Below are 25,904 nucleotides of genomic sequence, written 5' to 3'. Positions count from 1 at the left end.
TCAAGCCATGTTTGAAAAGAAACCAAATGCATCGATGGAGCTAATTAACAATAAGTGTATCCTTGACACAAGGCGACATCATTCCAAGCTGCCCAAGAAACTCATAAGTACATATTTCAATAGTGAATGCAATGGCATGATCCTCCCATTGAATAGTCATGGGAACCCCTCAAGGAGCATTATTTGAAAATTAGATGTTTTACTTGATAGAGAAGGTGTCAACTTGGACAATATTGACAAATTGGTAGAAAGTGATAAGTGAAATTTCAACCTTTTAATTGAGGAATTTAGAAAGAAAAAGACCTTTTGCATGAGATCTTATATGATATATTTGTTAGCAAGGAATATCAACTATACAAGCTTGATATGCAAATAAAAAGTAGGGAACAAGGAGATGAAACTTAAGGTATATGATTGTCATCCCCAACTACAACTGCATGAAAATGAACATTGTAGAAGAATGAACCACACCTTCTCCATGTAACTCACTTGTTTTCTATAGGGGGATTGCATAAAAGGTTATCCAATGAAGCAATGGCATTGGTAGAGAAGTATGAGTCATGGTTCATCGAGTTCCATCCTTTACCTACATAAGGATTCAAAGATGCAATTTTTAGCCTTATAAACTTGCATAACATCTTATAGACAAATTGGTTTTGCTTGAGTTAAGTTATGTAAATTTCATCATATTCAAAAGAAGTATAGGCAAGGTATGACATTTCCTATCACACTTGGTAATAAGTTAGAGATGTGTCCCATGACAATATTAACAAAGATAGCTAATACAAATTTACAACTCTACTGGCTTGGGGTATATAAGATTGGAGAACATTTTGATCCATTTCAAAGGTTTCTCACATCTAAAGGAAATACAATTATAAGATTGATATAAAAGACTATTGGACAAAGCTCACAAATGAATATGGAGTTTAGAGAAAGATTTGGTCTAGGATGTTTCTAGATTTCATGGGGAAGTGTAACATCTTCTCAAATCCAGATTAGATAAAGGACAATCAATATACACCCCTATCTGAACAAGAGAACGTTAATTTGATTCCATCACCTAACTGGCCATGGCTAAAAGGAGGTAATAGATTGATATTTTGATAAGGGAAGTGATTGATAAAAACCAAGGGAGTGGATAGTTAAAAAGATAGATAAACTATATAAACAAGTTATTACTTTGATCTAAAGAAAAAATGCAAGATGAAGAGTTTGCTAGTAAGGGAGATGAAATGGCAATAATAATTTAGGATTGGACAATAATACGAAAGGTCAAGTATCAAGGAAAATGGAAGTGGTAGCCAAAAGGTCACAAGAAAAGAGTAAAGAAGTTATTGGTACAAAATACAAGTATGAGAAGCATAAATCTACTACAACTCAATCCACTACAAGTACCTCATGTGTTAGGGAGATTGATATATACAGAGGATGAATTGAGACAAGACTACCTCAAGAGGGTCAATATGAGTCTTTATCATCATAATTAGTGCAAAATGACCTTGAAGAGAAACAATCAACATCTCTTGCCATGCACCTTTAGGTTGATTTGGGAGATTCCAATCCCAATGAAGAAGAAAATGAAAAAACATTTCAGCTTTGAGAGGAATCAATGATGACAATCAACTTCACGATAACATTCCCTAATTGATTGAAGGATAGCATGAAGAAGAAAAGAGTAGAAGTTCAACCAATTGAAGATAGATAATTTCCTAAATTGAATTGGTTAAGATAAAGAATGAAGAAAGGAAAGAAACTCTCTCAAATTAATAGAGATAGTTTTGGAGCTCACATCCAACAAGTGGTGATTCCAACAATTTATAAGACTAGAGAGGAGATTATATATATGGAATATTAGATTACAATAATTGATCTTGGGGCACCAACTTAGAAAAAAGACAAAAGCTTAAGGATATCACCAATGCAATTGAGGCAAGGTTAGACGAGTACACACAAAGGCTAAAGAACCCAATAAGGAAAGAAGATGTTACATTTGCTCCACCTATTACTAGAATCCTCAAGAATCATTCAAAATCTATGAAGCAATGAGGAATATACATCAATGAGTGAAGGAATGGATTGAAGATATTTTAAAACAAGCAAAGGGATCCCTTACAAAATTGGTCCAAGCTTATGATAAGACTATGATACTCATGAACAAGATCAAAAGTATGGAAGGAGTATGGGAAGAGTTTCAATGAGTCTAAAACAAGAGTATTCCTCCCCTCAAATGATTGAGGAAGATTCCTACATTAATACTAATTTAAGAGGGGATAATTAAAGAGAACAATGTACAAAATTATCATCATTGGTATTGTTCTTTAAAAATGAGGAAATTGACATTTGACTATGCACATGAAGATTGATCCGAGACATACATTCAAAGATCCCCACGCCACTTAAGGAGCTCTTAGGTTGAGAGATTGTTGCCTGCAACAAACTGCACTTATAAGAATTAAAAGAAAGGCTTAAATCTATTCATTTCCAGAGGTTAGAAGTTATTAGGAAAAAATAGTTGGATGGTCTTGCTTATCTCATGGCTTACATCAGCAATTTGCAAAAGCATACAATAGATTGGGACAATGTTTGTGATGCATGGACAGAAGGATTGGAAGTGATGGAATTGCAACATAACAAACTGTAAAGTGTCACATTGAAGGGCTTGATGTGGTGATGTTTAGGTTCGTTGAATATACTATAAGAGAAAGGGATAGAGGCATGCATATTCTAGAATATTATCTATTAGATATATATAGGCATCCTCTAATGGGCTCTAAGGAGAATATTCCATTTTGTTGTATTGTTAATGATTTTCTCATAAACCCTAATGTTGGGGTGACCTTGGCCATTGATTCTAAATCAAATGGGTCATTCATTGTGTGAAATATTCCTCTATAAACCCCATCGCCCTCATTTGTCAAGGGAATCATTGGAACATTGTCACTTTGATGTTGTCAAAATTGAAATAAATCATTGACATTGGGTGATTTTGTGAAGATTTTAGAGTATCTATGTGGTTCTTTGATTTCTCAAACATAGTTAGAATTTCCTTTAAGTAATTTAGTTGGATAAAAGAAATCTTATATGAACCTTTTTGGAATTCACTTATCCACAACACTTGTAGTTTGCTTATTGCAAATTGCTTTGTGTGGTCAACTAGAATTTTACTATACTCTTAGCTTCAATTGTTACTTGCTCGTTGGTATGCATCATTTTGATGGTCTTGGTGTGGTTAGTACCAATTCCAACTTAGCTTAGAATATTTCACTAGCTTTGTGGAAGTTGATGATAAAGCTAAGTCTGACAAAGTTCATATAGCCATTCATTATCACTTGCTTTCTAAGATTAGAATAGGATCTCTAAACCCTTACTACTTTGTACTTTTTTCCAGAAGTTCAAAATCTTGTTTTAATGAGGATCGTGCACAAATAAAATTGATATCCCATTGAGTGACTACTATAAGTCCCCACATGGTCACCAACAAACCACATCATTACACCCGAGTTCTGTCCAACACCAAAGCCACATATATGCAATGTAAACCTTGGGATTGATTTACTTAATCACACAATATCCTGCATTATTTAGCATTTAAAGCTTCCTTCTTCAAGAGAGGATTAGGTGTTTGGTGTTTCATCTTAGACTATTGAGTGTTTTCTCTAGCACATTGAGGTAATAAAAAAAATAACATCAACACATACCTTATTTATTATGTGCTCATTATTTTCCTCTCCTCTTTCACTCTGTGCTTGGGACTCTCTCGTTCTGATTTAAGTTTTCAATTGTCCTCATAGGATTCTTTGTCACCCTATGGATTGCCATTGGAGGTGCTCTTTGAGACTATAATGATTACTTCTGTTATGATAAGACTGTCCTTTCTTGGGACTGTATTTAAGAGCCCTTTTGTTTTAATGTGAACCATTATTTATAGCTCCTCTATCTCCATTGTTAATTTCTCCTCATACTCCCTTTTATCTTTATCAATAGGCTGTGTGAAGATTTTATTATGAACTTGTGAAGTATGTCATGCAAGAGTTGTCCCCTACATTATGAATTTCATTGTGATTACTGTATTACTGTGTGGCTTTGTGTATGACTATGAACCTTTCAATATCATTTAACTCCTTTCTTACTTTCACAAAAGGCCTTGAAACTTCTGGTCCTTAGTATCACTGATTTAGTGTTCTGTTGCTGCATTAAACTGTCATATTGCTTTCTGTCTTTCGTTTGTGCATTGCCACTCTTATATTTTCCTCCCACTAACAAATTGTCAAGCTCTCTATTATTGGCATGCATTAAATTGTCTATCCTCATGCTTTCCCTCTCAACTGTCACATTATCTATTATCATTACTATCCACATACCCCCTATTATGCAGAAATGAAATATAACATTTCACCACTAGTGAGGTGTTTGACAAAGGTTTAAACAAGAGGCTTGTACACTCTAAATATAGCATTGCATCAGTTTTGGTCAAACAGTAGTGCTGATTGTTGAGAAGGAAACAGAAGTCAAATAAAACATATGGGGATAGTACTTAGTTTGACGGCTATAAATGAGAGTGACATAAAAGACAAGTTCAAGGAATGCATATATACACCAAAGAACAGACACGACAGCAAGGAATGGAACAGAATCCCTAGGACATGATCCTATGCCCTCTAACTTGAAGAAGACTATCATTTCTCAATGTCACTGCTGCTCATAAGACTCCCACCGGATACACTTTAGGTACATCTATAAGGGCATCTCTATGTTCCAGCACAACATCACCATCATCCTGTTCCAATTCTATATCATCTTCCATTTCAATTTCCTTCAATGCAGATGTCTCTAAAGCCCTTGTTGAAGGTTTGACCACATCACTCTCACTGGTACAGTCATTGACACTACCTTCTCAAATGTCCCTTCAGACCTTATAACAGAGTCATGCATGCATATCTTGCACATTGTGTATTTATCTTCAACATTATCGATAATTTCATAGCAATTGTCCTTTATTCCTCCATGAATAGACTTGAGTATAGTGCATGGACTGCCCATTCTACCATCAAATCTGCTCATCACTTTTAATCTAAGATACCTGATATGCTTCCCTGGAGGTGGGTGCTTCCTAATGCGGAGGCGGAGGCAGGGGCACTCGGAAGCGGATGCTTCACCATGCATATTAATCTTTCTATTCTCGTCTTTATGTGACTATCATAACTAATCACTGTGGTGACCAATTATAATACAGATGGAGGATTGTTGCTGTGGATGTAATGGAAGGCGTCGATCAAGGGTAGCACCCAAACTTAAATGCGACTTGGAGATATCTGAGACAACTTGGTTGTGTTGCATATTTATATCCTGTCTGTTCGACAATCTTCTCATAACCAATTCTAAATCTATGTGATTGGTGATCCAAAGACAAACTATATTCATATATGTCACACATGCTTCTGTTTGATGGTCTTTATATGTAAGAAAATCCCTTCTTTTTCACATTCCTGATCATTGCTGTTATTTCAGACGTGTATTGACTAACAATATTTGGAAATTGTACATGTAGTGGCAATTTCCTTTCCCATCCTACTATGACAGAATGCTTACTGGTTTCTAGATGATGATGCACTGGCAATGCTGATTGGATGTTCCTTTCCAACTCTCCTTCATGTTCCATGATTCCCCCATGTTGATGACAAACACTTCATCTTTATACCGTGTTGGGGAGATTATGGGAAGCTGTGACTTTCCTTAAGGCTATCATCTTAAGTTTTAGTCACTGTGCTCATTGTATTTTTTTTCTTATATTATTATATTATAATACCTGTATAAATTATATTTGTAATATATATAGATATGGCTTTTTTGAAAATTTGTGAGCTATCACTTGGCATTATAAATTTGCCTTAATCAATGATGAAGTATCATACTATCAAATGATTTTATTATGTACATCTCTTGCATTTCTTTGTGTATGTGTGTGCATATACATTTCTTGCATTTCTCCGTGTGTGTGTGTGTGCACGCGCGTGTGCATGTCTGTGTGCATGTGTCTATGTGCTTGTGTTTTTGCGTGTTTCCATGTGTTTGTGCATGTGTGTGCGCGTGCGCGTGTATGTGTGTGTGCCTGTGTGCGTGTGTCTATTTAAGCACACCGAAATGCATCCAAAACCTCCAAAAATAATTTCACACATCCGTGCACCTGATTCTCATACCTGCATTCGCATCTGCACCTGAATATGTAACTTAGCTTTTAATCTATGTCATAACAACAACAGTTTTTTCCTTGAACCATATATGTATTCTAAAGTGACTTCTTTGTCTAGATTCTTAGGTAAGTATTATTGTCACACTTTTAAGAGACTCTTAAGGACATAGATGAATAATAGCCTCTTTTGCAATACTATCATGATTATTGGACATGGGAGATAGGGATAGCTCTCAACATTATCACAGCTAAAAGTTACTGAGTTCAGACCCTGCCAGATGGATCCAGGTCTGGGTTCACTGCAGGTCCAAGACGGATCCTCACTGGGTCTGTATTTCGGACTGTGGGTTTGTCTGGGTTCACACCAACGAGGACCCGAGCAGACCCACAGTCCAAAATACGGGCCTTGTGGGGACCCACTAAGGACTCGGGAGAACCCAAATAGAGGTCAAAGTACTAGGTCAAAGAAAATATTTTAATTGTTTTTAGAAGCATGTCCTATATTATCTCTTATTGTTGGATAAAGAAAATCGATGTCTAGATCAGCTCGTACTTAGTTCTTTCTAGCATTTGCTAAGCATTGCAATGCAATCTTTCAAAAATACATGTAAAAACTTTATTCAATACAATATAGTATTGTTCACAGATTTGTACTCAGCTTTTGTACCTTTAATCAACAAAAGAACTATTTTTACTTTCTCAAGAGTTGTCTATTGTGTGAATTTCAAAAAATGGTTGATGTGATCCTATGATACTATAATTTTTATCCTAAATTTTTGGTCCCATTTTCATCCCAGATATGCAGAAATATATGTATGTGTCAGGTCATGACTTGAATTTATCTAGCTGTTAGAATTTAGTTCTGAGAATGCTGTGATTAAAACCTTTAAAAGACACTTTTCACACCTCCCAAATGCTCACTTGAATTTGAATCTTGTTATGAAAGTTTGATGCAACACATTAAAATCTTGACTTATGTTTTCTATGGTTTATCTTGGTCCATTTGGTTTGTGGAATTGTAGAAATAGAGTTTTCTACCAATCTCGATTTAGCCAAATCAGGGTTTTGTAAATCTTCATTCTTATTTTTGAGATTTTACTTTTACCATTTGTTTCACTCGGAAGATGAGTGGAAAGATACATTTTTACGCATAAGTTTGGAGTTGAAGGCAAACTCCAAAAAATAGTCCAATCTAATTTTTTTACACTCCTCAAAAAGCATAACCAGGTTTTGATTTTCAATTCCTAGTTGCTAGTGGGAAGTTTCATAACCTGGTTTTGAGACAAAATTAGAAGTCTGGTATTCTAATTCCATTTTGCCAATTTTGAAACAAATGCAAAAAAATTCAAATCCAGATTATGAAAAAGCCAATTCCCATCATCTTCCACCAACCAAACGGACTTATTGAATTGACTAATCAACATACAAGAATCATAAAACATCTCATGTATCACCTCCTACTGTTACTTTGCACTAAATCATAAAACATGTTATGTATCATTATAAATATATATACTCACGACCCCCACCCACGAACCCAAATGGAACAATTCGCCCAAACCCATAAACCCAAACTCAAACCCAAATCCGTCCCCGAACCTGAACTGGAAACTTAGTTGCAGCTCCATCCACCATCATAATGAACTGTCAATCTTGGTATTATTGTGCATTCTTCTTAGGCTACAAAAAAATGTCAACCCTTACCCTTGAATGGAGTCTATGATTTCATCATCATTATCAAACAACTTAGTAAAGTCATTTGCTTAATATTAGCAATCATTTTACCCATGCTATCCTGCAACTGAGACATCACTGAAACCCCTAAAAAATGTTCAGTGCTGTGATTTTCATTCAGCTACACTCTTTCTTTCACATGTATCATACTTTCTCATCTTTAAAACATAGTTGTCATGATAAATGGATCTGAAATAAGCATATCTCATGGAAACATTTTCACTAGAATGACAAGGATTTGCATCAGTAGTGCCTCTTCCTACATCCCAGTCTGACCTAGATTTGACTGATACTCTACAAAGTTGAAATCTGCAACTTTAACAAGGGTCTATTCCAAATATAAGTAGCATACCTTTTGGAAAATGAGAAAAAAACATGTTAAGTATGCATTCCAGCAAGCCTGCAAGGTATGCACATGAACTTGAAATTTCTCCACCCACCTCCAACATGCCATATCACTCTGCTATGTGGAATGAGATTAAGGCTGAAAATAGCAACTTCTTTAATGTGGGTAGTTATAGAAGCAACCATGTTCTTCCTTCTTCTATGCCCAAAGTGGAGGACGTCTTCAATGATGAACAAATGAAACCTTGGACTATTTCAATGTGGACAACAAAACTCCTTCAACGAGCCCTAAATCTCTATTTGAGGGCTGCAACATGGAAGAGTTCTCTTGCTCTTCTTCATTGTGACATTGACAAAGAAAATAAATATCAACCATTTTCCCCTTTCTTGAAAATTCACGCTTAATGTTGCATTTTGCACTTGATTATAAAAGGCACAAACAATGCTTAACCTTCATGATAGCCTATCATACTTAAAGACACTAACATAGCTGTTTAGTCCAAGGGAGTATAATAGGCCAACAATTTAGTTGAGTGTAACTTGCTCTTTTGGAACACAGTTTAAGACTTGGAGACACAAAGGAGGACCATGTACTAGATTTAAATACATCAAGGTGTATAAAATACACCGACAACTTACATAAAAGTACAAAATTGAATCTGGGATGTGTAGTTCTATATCAAATACTTACCTCGACAGAGACAAAAGACGCTACAATTAATCCAAACAGAAGAGTTATAGAAATTGTATGGATAATTGTCAGCCCTTCTCTCCCATTTCCTGCTGGCTAAGCATCTTTCCATTTACTTGAAGTGTTCCTCATGTTTTGTTTTTTATCCTTTGTCAGCGAACTGCAGTTTGTCATCTCAAACATATGCAGGTTTCTTAAGTTTTCTTTTTATGAGATGTTCATGTTGTCAGAAAACAGGCCTTCTGCAGCTATCCAACAGTGTATAGATGTAGTGCTTTGCATTACACTCTACGCATCTAATTTTTGAAGCTAACAAAGTAGTCTAGCTTACGAAATACTCGAAACAAAATTAGACGTATAGAGTGCAATGCAGGTCTGACATGGCATATGTTATTATTATTTTAGAGTGCTGCATTTAAAATCACCAATAATCTCCACAAGAGCATTCTCCCTGTTTAAAATGATGGAAACGGTTGGCATCTCTCACAACAATGTCTCTTGCAACAATTTTGGAGATAAATTTTGTTGCAGTGTGGCAATCAACACATGCTCGAAGGTTTTTAACAACTCTAATAGTTGTTCCAGGAGGTGTGTTTAACAAACCAAAAGCGATTGCCAACTTTTCACTATGGTAGCAGAGAAATAGTTCTTTTTCTTCTTTTTCTACATCACTAAGTAGATGTTTTGAATCTGGAAAATACCCTACTGCCTTCATCTGTCCAGCCAACATCTCCAACTTTGCATAGATCTTCTGTGTTTGTGGATGTGATTTGTCTCCTACACAGAAAGCATGTACCATTTTATTGTGTTCAATCCAACTGCATCCAGGAATCTTTTTTATTCCTATATCTTTCATCAATCTCCTTACCATTTGAACCTCACCCCACCAGCCCACATCTGCATAGATGTTTGAGAGAAGAATATAAGTCGCAACATTTTTAGGATCCAAATCAAAAAGCAGCATCGCTGTAAATACTCCTAAGCCTATATTCATATGTGAACCACAGGCACCAAGAAAACAAATCCACACAACAGCCACAGGCTTAGCTGGCATCTTAATGATAAAGTTTAGGGTGTCCTCAAGATAGCCAGCACGGGCAAGAAGGTCAACCATACATACATAATGATCAATTGTAGGTGTGATGCAATAAGGGTTACTTATGTGACTGAAGTATGCACAGCCCTCATTCACTAAACCTGCATGGCTGCATGCACATAGAACACAAGCAAAGCTTGTAATGTCAGGATATGGGCCAGAGTGCTTCATTAATTCAAATATTTTGAGAGCATCCTTGCAAAATCCATTTTGTGCATATCCTGCAATCATTGCATTCCATGAGATTACATCTCTTCGAGGCATTCTGTCAAACAGTTCACGGGCCTTGTCTATGCTTCCACATTTTGCATACATGTCTACTAGGGAAGTTGCAACTACAACATCTGACAAAATTCCTCTATCTTTTATTCTTTGATGGATGTCCATGCCCTGTTCCAAAGCTCCCATTTTGGCACAGGCTGGGAGGATGCTGACGAAGGTTGCAGCATCTGGCTTTACTCCAGTAAATTGCATATGCTTGAAAGTTTCTAAAGCCTTTTCAACAAATCCATTTTGCACATATCCTGAAATCATGGCATTCCATGAGATGACATTTCTTTGATGCATTTTGTCAAACAGTTCACGTGCCATGTCTACGCTTCCACATTTTGCATACATGTCTACCAGGGCTGTTGCAACTACAACATCGGACAAAATTCTTCTATCCTTTATGCTTTGGTGGACATCCATACCCTGTCCCAAATCTCCCATGTTGGCACAGGCATGTAGAATGCTGGCAAAGGTTGCAGAATCTGGCTTTACACCTGCCAATTGCATTTGCTTTAAAGTTTCTAAAGACTTTCTAACAGATCCATTTTGTGCATATCCTGCAATCATGGCATTCCACGAGATCAAATTTCTCTGAGGCATTCTGTCAAATAGTTCACGTGCCTTGTCCATGCTTCCACATTTTCCATATCCTGTGATCATGGCATTCCATGAAACCACATTTTTTTGAGGAATGTTGTCAAACAGTTCACGGGCCTTGTCTGGGCTTCCACATTTTGCATACATGTCTACCAGGGCAGTTGCAACTATAACATCTGATAAAATTCCTCCATCCTTCACACTTTTATGGATGTCCATACCCTGTTTCAGAGCTCCTATTTTGGCACAGGCAGCGAGAACGCTGGCAAAGGTTGTGGAATTTGGTTTTACATCTGCCAATTGCATTTGATTAAAAGTTTCTATGGCTTTTTCACCCAATCCATTTTGCGCATATCCAGCAATCATTGCATTCCATGAGACAACATCTCTATGAGGCATTCCGTCAAACAGCTCGCGTGCCTTGTCTATGTTCCCACACTTTGCATACATGTCCACCAGAGCATTTTCAACCACATCTGACAAGATTCCTCTATCCTTTATGCTTTTATGAATGTCCATACCCTGTTCCAAAGCTCCCATTTTGGCACATGCTGGGAGTACGCCTGCAAACGTATACTGGTCGGGCTGGAAACCCGTTTGTTGCATGAGGTGAAACAGTGTGACTGCCTCTCGAGGACACCCATGTCTTCTGTAAGCAGCAATAATAACATTCCATGAGGGATTATCTCGTTGGTTCATGTTGTCAAACACTTTACGGGCATCTAACAAACTGCCGCATTTGACATACATGTAAAGAAGCTTATGATGAAAAGATGTCCTTGTAACAAACGCAAATCGTCTGTGAGTGATGAAAGAGTGTACAGTTTTCCCTTGTGAAAGCGCGTTCTTGAGAATACAGGTGTGCAATAAATGAAGGTATGTAGAACAGTCTTCAGTGGGGTCGTGTGTACTAAGCAAAGTATGAAGTGCATCCTTCAACTGACCGTCGCTACATAATGTTTTGACAGCAGAGAATGGCATTTTATGCTTGTGACTAGCAATGAAAATGGTTATCTTGATGAGCAGTGAATGGCAATGACATTTTATGATTGTGGTTGGAGTATGGAAAATGTGCAGTGTCAATCAGTCTGCGTCCATCCTTTGGAAAGCGAGCTTCAAATTGAAGAAAGCCTTTGAAGGCAATATACCGTGGAGTGCCATCTTTCAAAACTAAAGAAATACTAGCTATATATACATCTATATATATTACGCCGAGAGTAATCATTCTCGAGGCGCCTATTTTTATTTAATCCCAAAGTTATTCTAATCGAAGTTGGGATTAATGAAAATAAAAATAGGCGCCTCGAGAACGATTACTCTCGGCGTAATATATATAGAGGTATATATAGCTAGTGGCAGTCGCGGCGCAACCAAAAAAGTAATTTTAACTTTTTCTATTTTTTATAAGGTTAGTAGTGATTTTTTTATTTCTTTTTAAATATAGTTGTATAAACTTACTATAAAATAGTAGTAGTATAAAATTATTGAACATTTTTTTAAAAATCCTTATTAGTTTAATTGAGTTTAATTTTAAGGATATTGTTAGGTAAATTGTTATATTGAAGAGTAGAGTTAGGGTTAGGGTTAGGGTTAGATATAGGGTTAGGGTTAGGGTTATCGTTAGGGTTAGGGTTAGGATTTTAAATAGAGTTAGGGTTAGGGTTAGGGTTAGGATTTTAAATAGACTTAGGGTTAGGGTTAGGGTTATAATTAGAGGTAGAGTTAGATTAGGATTAGAGTTACAATTAGAGTTACGGTTAGGGTTAGGGCTAGGGCAAGGGCTATTTTAGGATTACAACTATTCTTAGGGTTAGAGTTAGGGTTAGGTTTAGAATTAGAGTGTGTTAGTGTTAGGGTTAGGGGAAGGACAATGGTAAGAATTAGGGTTTAGGTTAGTATTATTGTTAGGTTTAGGGTTAGAATTAGAGTTAGGGTTGAGGTAGAGTTAGAATTAGAGTTAAAATAAGGGTTAGGTTTTTAGTGAAGATTTAAGTAAGGGTTAAGGTTTGGGTTAGAGTTTTGAATCGGGGTTGAGGTTAGAGTTAGGGTTAGGATTTTAGTGAAGATTAAAGTAAGGGTTAAGGTTAGGGTTAGAGTTTTGAGTTGGGTTAAGGATAGAGTTAGGGTTAGGGTTTTAGTCAAGAGTAAACTAAGGGATACAATTAGGATTGGAGTCTAATTATGGTAAAGTTAGATTTATAGTTAGAGTTAGAGTTAGGGTTAGAGTTATGGGTATGGTTGGGGTAAGGTTTAGGGTTAGTGTTAGGGTTAGAATTAGAGTTAGGGTCAGGGTTAGAGATAGGTGTATAGAAGGGTTTAGAGTTAGGGTTAGGATTTTAGTGAAGATTAAAGTAAGGGTTAAGGTTAGGGTTAGAGTTTTGAGTTGGGGTTAAGGATAGAGTTATTGTTAGGGTTTTAGTGAAGATTAAAGTAAGGGATACAGTTAGGATTAGAGTCTAATTATGGTAGAGTTAGATTTATAGTTAGAGTTAGAGTTTGGGTTAGAGTTATGGGTATGGTTGGGGTAAGGTTTAGGGTTAGTGTTAGGGTTAGAATTAGAGTTAGGGTCAGGGTTAGAGATAGGTGTATAGAAAGGGCTAGAGTTAGGGTTAGCTTTAGGGTTAAAATAATTGTTAGGGTTAGAGTTAAAGTCCATTTATGGTAGAGTTAGATTTAGGCCTACAATTAGAGGTAGGGGTAGGGTTATAGTCATGGTTAGGGTTAGGGTTGGAGTTAAAATAATTGTTAGGGTTAAAGTCCAATTATGGTAGAGTTAGATTCAAGGCTGCAATTAGAGGTAGGGGTAAGGTTACAATCAAGGTTAGGGTTAGGCTTAGAGATAGAGAAAGGGTTAGGCATAAGGTTGTTGTTAGGGTTATGTTTATATAAAGATAGTGTTATATATAGAGGTAGCATTAGGGTCAAAGTTAGCGTAAGGGTTTGAGTTAGGGTCAAGGTCAGAGTTAGGGTTAGGATTAGGGTTAAAGTGTAGATATGGTAGAGTTAGATTTACAGTTAGAGGTAGGGGTAGGAGTAAGGTTAAGGTTAGTGATAGGCTTAGAGTTACGGTTAAGGTTAGGATTAGAGCTAGGTTTAGGGTTAGGGTAATAGATAGGGGTAGGGAAAGGGTTAGTATTAGGGTTAGGGTTATGGTTGAGGATAGGGTCACGTTACGGGTTAGAGCATGAGTTTGACTTAGGGTTAGAGTTAGGGTTATAGTTTGAGTTAGGGTTATAGTTAGAGATAGAGTTACAATTAGAGTTTGGGTTAGAATTACAATTAGGGTTAGGGTTAGAGTTAGAAATAGATTTAATATTACAAGTAGGGTTTGAATTAGGATTAATGTTAGAGTTAGGGTTAAGGTTAGACTTTTAAGTCAAGTTTAAGGATAGATTTAGGGTTAGAGGTAGGGTTAATATTAAAGTAAAATTATGGTAGAGTTAGATTCATAGTTAGAGTTAGGGGTGCAATAGGGTTACGATTATGATTATGGGTGGAGTTAGACAAAGGGGTAGAGAAAGGGTTAGATTATGGGTTATGGTTAGGGTTAGGTTTATATATTGAGTTAGCAATATATATATAGTTACATGAGGGTTAAGGTTAAGGTATGGGTTTGAGTTAGGGTTATAATTTCAGTCAGCATAAAGTTAGGGTTAGGGTTAGGGCTATATTATAATTATGATAGAGTTATATTTAGAGTTAGAGTTAGGGGCAGGGGTAGGGTTAGGGTTAGTTTTAGTATTAGAGTTAGGGTTAGGGTTAGGGTTAGCGTTAGGGTTATAGATAAGGTTAAGGTTAAGGTTAGGTTTCAGTTGATGGTTAGAGTATGAGTTAGCGTTAGAGTCAAAATTAGAGTTAGGATTAGGTTAGACAAAAAGTAGGACAATGGTTAATGGTACAATTAATATTAGTGTTAGAGGTAGGGGTAGGGTTAGGGTTAGAATTAAACAAATGGGTAGAGAAAGGGTTAGGGTCAGGGTAAGGGTTAGGGTTAGGGTTAAAATATGAGTTAGGGTTAAATGCTAAGTTGAAATTAGGCTTATAGTTTGAGTTAGGGGTAGAAAAAGCATTAGAATTAGGGCTAGTGGAAAAGTAGGACGACGGTTAGAATTACGATTGGTGTTATGTTTAAAGTTACATTTAGGAGAGTAGCTTGTTCTCCTTACACATGCCTCTTACCATAATAGAGCAATATAAGGATTACAATGTTCCTTATGTAGTTTTATAACTTTAATAGTTGCATTTATAAATAGACAATTTATTAATGTTAATTATGTTTAGCATGAATAGTGTACAATGAAGGACTACTAAATGTTATTGAGGTAATGATTGCACTTAAAATGAGTATAAAATGAATATTCTACTTTAGAGTGGATTAATAGTTAGATATAAAACATCAATTTTATACATAATTTGTTATGTTTAGCATGAATAGTGTACAATGAAGGACTACTAAATGTTATTGAGGTAATGATTGCACTTAAAATGAGTATAAAATGAATATTCTACTTTAGAGTGGATTAATATTTAGATATAAAACATCAATTTTATACATAATTTGTTATGTTTAGCATGAATAGTGTACAATGAAGGACTACTAAATGTTATTAAGGTAATGATTGCACTTAAAATGAGTATAAAATGAATATTCTACTTTAGAGTGGATTAATAGTTAGATATAAAACATCAATTTTATACATAATTTAATGATCAACATATAAATGATATATCTCATGTTAAAGCTTTAATAATACAAACACAAAGGTCAAGGAAAAAGATTTGAAATATTTGCAAGTATAGTTGAGAAGAATTTGAGCTAAGAAGTTAAATTGTTTATTTATTTTTTCGATACATAGATGAAAGCAGAACAACATCTCCTAGTACAATTCTCTAGATAAAGTAATAAGTGAAATACTAAAAATTGTGAAATCATAATATGGACCATGTATATAGTTCTCCATAATGATGTAAGTACATCACATAATGTTCAGAGATTAAAATTGTATTACGGCCTTTGTTCGTAATATGATCATCATAGACCTCTTTCATCATGGATGGAAATGCATCTACTTTTGTAGATGTGTTGCGTACATATTTTGCAACATCTTCCATCTCCATTATCTCTATCTCTTGTACATGATCAATAGATAAAGCTGCATTATCAAGAGCTTTTACCATAGTTGTACAACACTGTTTAATTATTCGTGCACACTTCTGAAACTCTGTCTCATAAAAATGATTTGAGTCCACTGAAGAAGTTGGGCTCATGTCAACAATGCTTGACTCTCTATCAGAGGCTTCCATGCCTAAAAAAGAACATGGAAAACAATTTAGAAAGCATTATCACCAATTTAAATAGAACAAATGTATACTTAATGAGAGGGATAAATATTTTATATCAATAATGGTCTTTAAAAAAATAGAACATGTCACTTAGTACAATCAATTGTGGAGAAAATGAATACAAAACCAAATTGTATTAAAATTTGTAATGAAAGTTTGGGTATTGAAACATGGTAATATTATGACCATTCATGGATAGTGAAGAATAGACAAACATAGATTTCAAATATTGAGTAGCAATGTATTGGTTGAAAGTAATGAAGCACAAACATTATGATTTATTTGAATTGAAGAATGCCTTTATAATTTGAAATAATATTATAAACTTAATTTGTGGACCCAATTGATGATCATAGTTAAATTTACAAATTAGAGAATTAGTATAATAAAATTTTAGCGTAATGGTACTTGCAAGCATTAAAATGTGCAACTAAAAAGGTTATCATGTGACATTGAGCATATCAAATTATACTTTTCATTAACTATGGAATATGAACTATCAATGTGCATAATAAGAATAACAACATAATAGTTGATGATGATGATCACATAATGTAGTAGAACAAATAAATCTTTATTATTAAATAATATGTTTCAAAAAATCAATGATTTTCAAGACTTCTCAGTCTACATTCTTCTACTTTTCTCTTTGAAAGTTGTTTCCCACTTTTCATTTTCTCATAACGGTCGTATGTAAAGGGTGGCATTATCCTCAAACCTTCCAGTGACTTAACACGAGATATCCCCACAAATGTCAATCCTGGTCTTTCTCTTGGACCTATGTCAATTGTGGCTTTTGAAAGAGTTAGCCCTTGAGATTTGTGAATAGTCAATGCCCATGCCAACCTTAATGGTAGTTGGAAGGTCCTACCCCTTTGCAATGGTGCTATTGGTATTACGTTTGGATGGTGATCATCAAATGGTACTCCAGAGTAATTGTCAAATTCAACTGTAACATATGATGGTGGCTCAGGTGGAGCAGTTCTTGGTTTGTAAACAATATTTCTGATATATCCCAATGATCCATTGACAAGACCAGCTTCTATCCATAGATTTGTAGTCAACATTACTCTTGCATTGTTACTAATCAATAACTATGTATCAAGTTCATCGCTTGATAAATCTTCATTTCCATTACCATTCCTTGACTTGGTTGCAAGGCTACGTGCGACTGGATGTCTTAAAGAATACAACATCCTCATGTTATGGTTACGAACATTGTCATTTGTAGAGAATAAATGCACTGCCCTATCAAACTCATCATTGCTTGCAACATCTAATCTTATAGGTGTTCGTGTCATAAGCAAGTTCCAGTCATCTATTTGTGGATTCGCATCTCTCACATTTGTGAGAAGCTGACGAAATCTTTGTTGTTGGCTATTTTCTCCATCTTGCCTAAATACTCTATCTAGTGTAACCACTGTCTTGAATTCCTACCATAATAACTTTGCCCGCCTATTGCTATCATATGCTGGTCTATCATTAACAGGAGGTAATTGCCCCAAATCACCAACTAAAATAATAGATACACCTGAAAGATAGTTGCAAAATTTTTAGTTACATATATAAAGTAAAATCAAAAGATATGCATTGTATATGACCAATCTTAATAAGAATTAGAAGACATTAATAACAACATGTGATGTATGGAAAGGGATACCTCCAAAGCTTATGTCTGCTTTATGTGGGAAGGCTTGTCGAAGTCGACTATCTATATTTTCCAGCATGTTTTGGCCAATGAAGCTCATTTCATCAATCAAAATATATTTGATATTTTCCATCTCTTGTTGAAAGCTTGTAAGTCTTGTCCCTTGTAGTTCAGCAAAATCTGCAATTGGAATTCGCAACTTTGAATGAATGGTAGATGCTCCTATATTGAAAGCTGCAACTCCAGTTGGTGCAAGCAATAGAAGAGGAGAAGGATTTGTCATGGATGCCATTTGAAAAGATTGATTGATGGCACCAATTAGATAAGACTTTCCCGTTCCTGATGTTCCTTGAATTATCATAAACAAAGGATTTCCCACTTGATTGCAATGGTAGTGTGTCAGAATAATGTCGACTGCCTTTTGTTACTTGTGACTAAGAGTTGTAAAGTTGATACACTGTGGAATGTCATCATACATAAGAAATCCATGCTTTTTCATTTCAGGTATGAAATTTATTGCTCGGATTGTCTCCTCTTCACTTGGATATCCACTACACCAATTTGTATTTCTATCAATATCTCTTCTCCCCAACATGTCAATTTTCGAAACTGGCATATGTTGACCACGATGTAACCTAGATATTATTTCCCACTCATGTTCTGTAGTATTTTCCTGAATGGCTCCATTATCTTCTGTCTCTGAATCAGTTGAAGGTTCATTATTTTGTGCATGTTCTTGCCTTTGGACATGCCAAGGATTATAATTGAGGGAGTCCCAATTTGCTACTATAGTATCATCATCATGACCAATGTCTCTCTCAACATTACGAAAAGGTTTGTATAGTAACAACTCAGACAAACAAAAGTTCACCCACTTATCAGAATCTCGTGGAGGAATAGAAAAATACCTAGGAAAAACTCTAACAATAGCTGCTTTCTTTCTTGGCCCCCATTTATTATCTCCTCTTCTTTTAGGATTATATAACCAGGACCTTGCTGCATCAATCAAACTGATACATTCCATACAAAGTGGTCTTGTTTTATAACCATCAACAAAAGATTTTTTGAGTTCTTCCTCATTTCTATCATCATTGATTACCACAGGTTTGAAAACTTCACGTGAGACATTTAGATTGACAAACTTTCTACTACACTCCACCAATGGAAGTTCTAATAACATATGGCATGTTTCTTGAGCTCCAATATCTCTTTCTATAACTGTCTCTGTTAAAATCTTTCTATATGCCCGTGATGCTAAATCATCAGGATTTTCAAGATTTGAAAGACGCATCAACATTTGTTGATATGTTTCAGAGCTTCTCTCTGCTTTTGCTGCATACTTTGCAATATATTTGATAACTGCATGTCTTGAAAGGATAGGTTGCCAATCAACATTAGCCCTCCACAATTGCAGTATGTATCGGTTGTGTGTATTAACTCTGTCATCATTTCTTGCTGGTTCAAATTTTTTCTCACCTGATTCTGCATCAGTATATAACTTTGATCCCTCCAAATTTAATTGCCAAGGAGCATTATACCTGAAACATTGGTGAATACATATGTAGTTAACCCAACTTGTTAAAAAATGTGAAATAGAAAATTTAAACATAATTTTTTTTTGAATTTGATTAACCTGCAAACCATTCTTCCTCTTTTTTTACGAAGGCATGCTCCCTCCTTACAAACAGTGTGTCTCTCAACACAATTGAGTATCTGTTCATAATCCTGGTCTATATCCATCTCAGCTAGTTGCATTGTATGCTTCAGGCATGGATGCTCACCAAAATTCTGGAAGACCTATAAATGATAATTCATAGATTATTCTATTGGATAGAGGTGAGAAACACATATTAATATTTAACTCATTTATAATATGAAACTTACATTTATGTTTCTTTGATGTGGATCATGTCTAGGATTCCAAGCATGAATAATGGAATCAAAATATCTCTCAACACATTTTCGTTCATCCTCATTTGACCAATTAATAGTGTCCATATGTGGTGCCCCTTCGAGCCATAAGAAGCCGTGAACATGAGGTGAACCACGATGTTGCCACTCATATCTACACCAGAAGTCCTTTACTTTCATACCTTTTTCAAGTATTTCTTTCCTGAACATTGTATTCCTTAAGTGCATGTAATAAGTGACAATATGCGGATAGTCGATGATATTCTGCCTTCTCCATCTTTGAGCCTCTCGTGGATTAGTAGGTGTTGTACCAGGCATTAGTGCATGTAAATCAGGCCATTGCATATCCGTTGCACTTAATGTGAAGAAAATTGTAGGTGTGCCAAGCTGGTCAAGCAAGTCAGTTAATTCTGCTTTACATTTTGCCCAATATGATCTTGTTCCTCTTAGACTTGTTCCAAATCGCATTAGCCTATCTGCAAGATTATTGCGAGGCATATTTTCCATATGTTCACGCAATTCATGAATAGTTATTGGCATTTCCTGAAAGCTCCTTTTTGCAAAAACAGATGCTGAACTTTGTGCGCGATGTCTCATTACCATGTTTTGCACAAAATACCTAAACCTTGGATGTTTTCCAAAGCGATGATCCCTATATTTGATCAAATGCTTTACAAATTCATGCAAGTATACCCGCTTCATTCTAGGCTCTAACCAATCACAACTTCCATCTGGAAACAATGTTGGGAAAGCCATATCCAACAACCCAGATGTGACATACTCATTGATAGGTGATGCACCCATAGATGGCCACTCAATTAAAGCAGATGGAATTGCATCAGGATTATTAACCCAAGCATGAATTAATTCCATTTCCCTTTGAGCATTAGGTGGCCTTGAAGCCATAGAGTTTGTGTGCTCAATTATATTACCTTCATCTGTCTCCATGAGAGGACCTAGGAATACAACTTCATTTGCATCAGAATCAAACTACATGTGCACTGTCTTTAATGTATGAAAAATATTCTCATCCCTATTTGAAGGCAAGTCATTAAGAGCACTTTCATCTATCCTGACATCTGCATAAAATTTATCATTTTCAACTTTGTATTTCAATGCTCTATAAACACGATCCCTATTCACAGTAAAGTTATATCCTGTACCACGTTGATCCCTTCTTCGAACAATGATGATTGGTAAATGATCAATTGTGTGTGGCAAGACTTTTGATAATTGTTCAACATGCTGAGGAAAACTAATGGTATGTCCTTTATACTTATACTGACCTCCAATTGCATGTGTAACTTGCAATATAGGGTTTGCACGTGCAATGAGCATTTCTTCAACTTGAGTTAAATTTGCAAGCCCTGGTGGTTGACATCCTAGATCCATATTATTTGAAGATGAAAACCTATGAATTCCTATCTCTTGACGACACCTATTACATATTGGACCCTCACTGGTGCGATATACTTTCATTCCTGCATATGACTCCTGACAAACATAACACATCTTTGGTGTTTTCAAACTATCTATCTGATATCTAAACTGCATTTGGAATCTTCTAAATTCAGATTGAAGCATACCATTTGGATTGGGAATGTTTTCTATATCACCTTCTAATTCATCATTCACATGGATTTGACTTTCATGTTGTGGTGTTTCTGGGACACGTTCTATAGATGGAGACCCTTCATACTGAACATTTAGTTGATTATTTGCATGTATAGGATGTTCATGTATGTCACTTGCTTGCACTTCAACATGTTGGACTCGGCACCTTTGTGTATCTGGAAGGACCCTCTGAGAAGTACGTTGACGATTATTTCTCTGTACATTTCTGTTCTCTCTTTCATCATTTTCTAGTTGTGCAACTGACACTTCAAACCTTCTTCTACCACAACTTTGCCCATTTCCTTGATTAAATGTTATTCTTTGATGTTCTGTTTCATTTTCTATTTGTTGTTGTTGTTGTTGTTGACGTCTACGGTATTCTCTACGATATTCTCTTTGATATTGCCTTTGGTATTCTCTTCTTGCCTCATCTGATTCAAAATTTAACCTAGGTCTCACCATAGCTAGTACAAAACAAATATTAGTGAATTAAGCTATATTTTTCATGACACTAAATAATTTTCCATACAAACCATATAAAAGATTGCTGAAAAATATATTAATTACGAATAAATGAAGAAAGTATGAACAATAAATAAGAGAATACATTAAAAAAATTATGAAAATACATTTTTTTAAAGAAATATAGAAACATGAAAATTACATATAATTTTAATTACAATTAACAGTATAATAAATTGCTTACTATTATAATATATAAAAAATGGCGGCATTGCCTTTCACTTTTCAAAGATTGAATGAATTTTGATACTTTTCAAATTGCACATAAATAATAAGCATAAATTAAATGAATATATGGTTACTCTAATTTTCAAATAACAAAATTGAAAGTATAAATTTATTTTTTCTTATTTACAAACAAATAAATTGATATTTTAATGAAAATATATGGCGACATTATCATCCACTTTTGAAACATTACAAATATTTTTAGATATATGTAACATTATAATAGATTGCTTAGTATTATAATATTTAAAGAATGGCGGCATTGCCTTCCACTTTTCAAAGATTGATGGGTAAAACTTACTATTTATTCTTTTAAAATTGCATATAAAAAATAAGCATAGCTTAAAATAAATATATGGCTACTGTACTTTTCAATCAGCTAAATTAGTATTATAATATTTAAAGAATGGCGGCATTGCCTTCCACTTTTCAAAGATTGATGGGTAAAACTTACTATTTATTCTTTTAAAATTGCATATAAAAAATAAGCATAGCTTAAAATAAATATATGGCTACTGTACTTTTCAATCAGCTAAATTAAAAGTGTAAATTTGATTTTTTAATTTAAAAATGAATAAATTGGCACTTTAATAAAATATTTGAAAAATGGCGGCATTGCCATCCAGTTTTCAAATATTAATATACAAAGATTAAATTTAATCTAAATGTAAATTACAAAATTATTATAATTGAAATAGTAATCTAATTCAAGTACTCTAAATCAATATACTAATCTTAATGAAAACATTACAAATATTTTTTCAAATATAATTAATATTATAATAAATTGCTTAGTATTATAATATTTTAAAAAATGGCGGCATTGCCTTCCACTTTTAAAAGATTGATGCTTAAAAGTTAATAATTATTATTTTAAAATTGCATATAAAAATAATCATTAATTAAAATAAACATATGGTTACTCTAATTTTCAAATAACAAAATTAAAAGTCTAAATTTGATTTTTCATATTTAAAATTAAATAAATGGGTACTTTTATTAAATATTGGAAATATGGCGGCATTGCCATCCATTTTTCAAATATTAATATGTAACAGTTAATTATAATCAACAATGTAAATATATTAATTATAATATGTAACAATTAACACAATCTACCCAGAAAACACAGCTAAGAATTAATTATAATCTAAATGTTGATTACAAAATTATTTTGATCGAAATAGTAATCTAACTCAGAATATTAATATAAATCAATATATTATTCTTAATTAAAAAAATATTATAAATCAAACTACTTTTGTAAATGAAAATAGTAATCATTAAATTTATAAATCACTATTTTTAAAAAATATTGATATGGCGGCATTGCCATCCATATGAAATATTATAGAAAACAAAATACAACATTAATCTATAAAAAACATTGAAAAATATGAAAAAACAATAATCTACACAAATCATATCTAAATATATAACATGCAACTATATATAAATTATGCATGAAACATGCAAATGTAAATTTGAATACAACGATGTAAAAGCTAAGAAATCTAATTTTAAAAATAACTTACAACTAAATGTAAATAGTGTAACTACAATTCTTAATGCGGATAATAATCAAAATGCGAAATAAAACTTAATATAAACAAAAAATAAATAAAAAACTTACTTAGCTTTTTGATCTACTTGGTGATCTTCAAATGTAGAATGCTTTTCCAAATGATTTATCTCCCTCTTTTCTTCTCTCAACAAAAACAATGAAGCTTTACTGAAAACTTGTCTTCTGCAAATGTATTCTTTTACAAATGACGAGAAAAATGAGAGGAGATGAGTGTTTTATAATGAGACAGAGAACTCTTCATCTCCCATTAAGAAACTCTTCAATTTCCACTAAAAAAACCTTTCAATTTCCACTACTCCACTCAAATTCGAAATTCAAATTAACATTAAAAAATTAAATTTTTTAAAAATACACATATGAAATGTGTACACGTCGCTACACATCGTCGTTGATAATAATTTTTTAAATTAAAAAATGTTTTAATAATTAGATTCGCATGCGTTTCATTTCAAAAAAAAAAATTTAAAAATTTAAATGAGGTGACGGGCCACCACCCCCGCCACCCCATACTTACACAGCTTGCGACAGTAACTGCCGCTGCTGCCGTTGCTGTCAGCGGCTGTTACTGCCGCTGCTGCCGTTGCTGTCAGCGGTTGTTACTGCCGCACGCTGCGACCACGTTTACATAACGTTTTTTTTTTTTTAATTTTTTTTTTAAAATTTCTTTTTTAAAATTTCTTTTTTAATTTTAATTTTTATTTTTATTTTTTAATTTTTTTTAATTTTTAAAATTAAAAATTTTTTTAAAAACTTTTTTTTAAATTTTAAATTTTTTTTAAAAAAAAATTTCACTTTAAAAAAAATTAATTTTGTATTTTTATTTCATATTTTAAAAAAGAATATATGTAATTTATTAAAATTTATAGGAGCCTATTATTTCGGACCCTATTATTTCGGGTTTCATTTGGCATCTTCTTTGCCAGTTATTATTTCGAAAATATTTTTTATTGTCTTTTATGTTGGCCATCTATTATTTCGGCCTCCATTTGGCTCCCTATTATTTCGGCCAGCTATTATTTGGGGAATTCTTTTTTAATATTTAATTTGAAAGTTTGTAACTGCTCCTAATTTTTTTTTATTGACAAGAATCTTGGCATATTCCCGTGCTGGGCATTTGTGCTGCCATTGTATAGAACGCCTCTCGGCGTAATTAACAGTTGAAAAAAACCATCATGAAAACATAAGAATGATAACTATTTTAGTGGTTTTACAACAACACAAGCCTCTTCAAACAAAGTACTCACCATGACAGGAAACAAGCAAATCTGTCCATGACATGAAAATGCAGAGCTTCGGTAGTACTGCACCTCCTTTGACATAACGATAGCCGTAAATCAAGGTACGAGCAAGTTCCAAGAATTGCATCGGTTGGAAACGAAATACCAGTCTTACAGCAAAGCTAATCATCTCTTTTCTATGTTGCATAGGGGAGAGAACCCAATAGTTGAGCGGGGCCCAATAGTCGATCACCTTTAGTGTCCAATCTTCCAACACATCATCTATTTGTAAATATAAAAAAATTCAAATGTTGATAAAAAATCTACCAATAAATACTTGAACACATAAAAATTTATAAATGTTATAGAAAAAAAATAAATGAATTCATTAATGAGTGAAATAAATAACTTTTTGTCTCAGACAAAATATCATGGTTATCTCATATATGTGTGTCACTCAAAACATAATATGTTCACTTAAATATACATTGATATCTTAGTGTACACATACTATTCTTATGTGTACAACTATTGGGGTAGCAATGTATATGCATAAAGTAAACTATATCAATAATATGTATCATCACAAATATAAAAGGTAAATACCAATAAATGCCTTGTATTTTCTTATGAAATGTGTGAAATTGTCAAAAAAAAAAATTAGTGTTCAACTAATGGTCCCTTGTGTTCGATATATGTTGTATTTTATATAATAATGTGTTATTTTTATAACAGCAAATAATTTTTTTGTGTTGAAGTATTTGTCTTTTTGTGTTATTTATAAAAGTTATATATAACAAATATTTATGATTAATAATAACTATTTGGTCCATTTAAGTTGCATATATGTTACATTTCATATAGTTATACAATATTCTATTTACAACAAATGATAATTTTAAATTCAATT

At 34.0% G+C, this 25,904-nt stretch overlaps 1 pseudogene across 1 annotated transcript; it reads right to left on the bottom strand.

Annotated features, from left to right (window-relative positions):
* Positions 1-8,844: 8,844 nt before the first annotated feature.
* LOC149533351 (pentatricopeptide repeat-containing protein At3g12770 pseudogene) lies at positions 8,845-25,192 on the bottom strand (annotated as a pseudogene). Its single transcript, XR_016356876.1, has 2 exons — positions 25,022-25,192; positions 8,845-12,087 (listed from the first exon to the last, which is right to left on the bottom strand). The product of XR_016356876.1 is annotated as a pentatricopeptide repeat-containing protein At3g12770 pseudogene (transcript).
* Positions 25,193-25,904: the final 712 nt, after the last annotated feature.

Source organism: Cupressus sempervirens, chromosome 10 (genome assembly GCF_028749045.1).
Source record: "Cupressus sempervirens isolate cs-2001-9-10 chromosome 10, ASM2874904v1, whole genome shotgun sequence".
Taxonomy (NCBI): Eukaryota; Viridiplantae; Streptophyta; class Pinopsida; order Cupressales; family Cupressaceae; genus Cupressus; species Cupressus sempervirens.
This window is presented reverse-complemented; position numbering and strand designations above follow the sequence as displayed.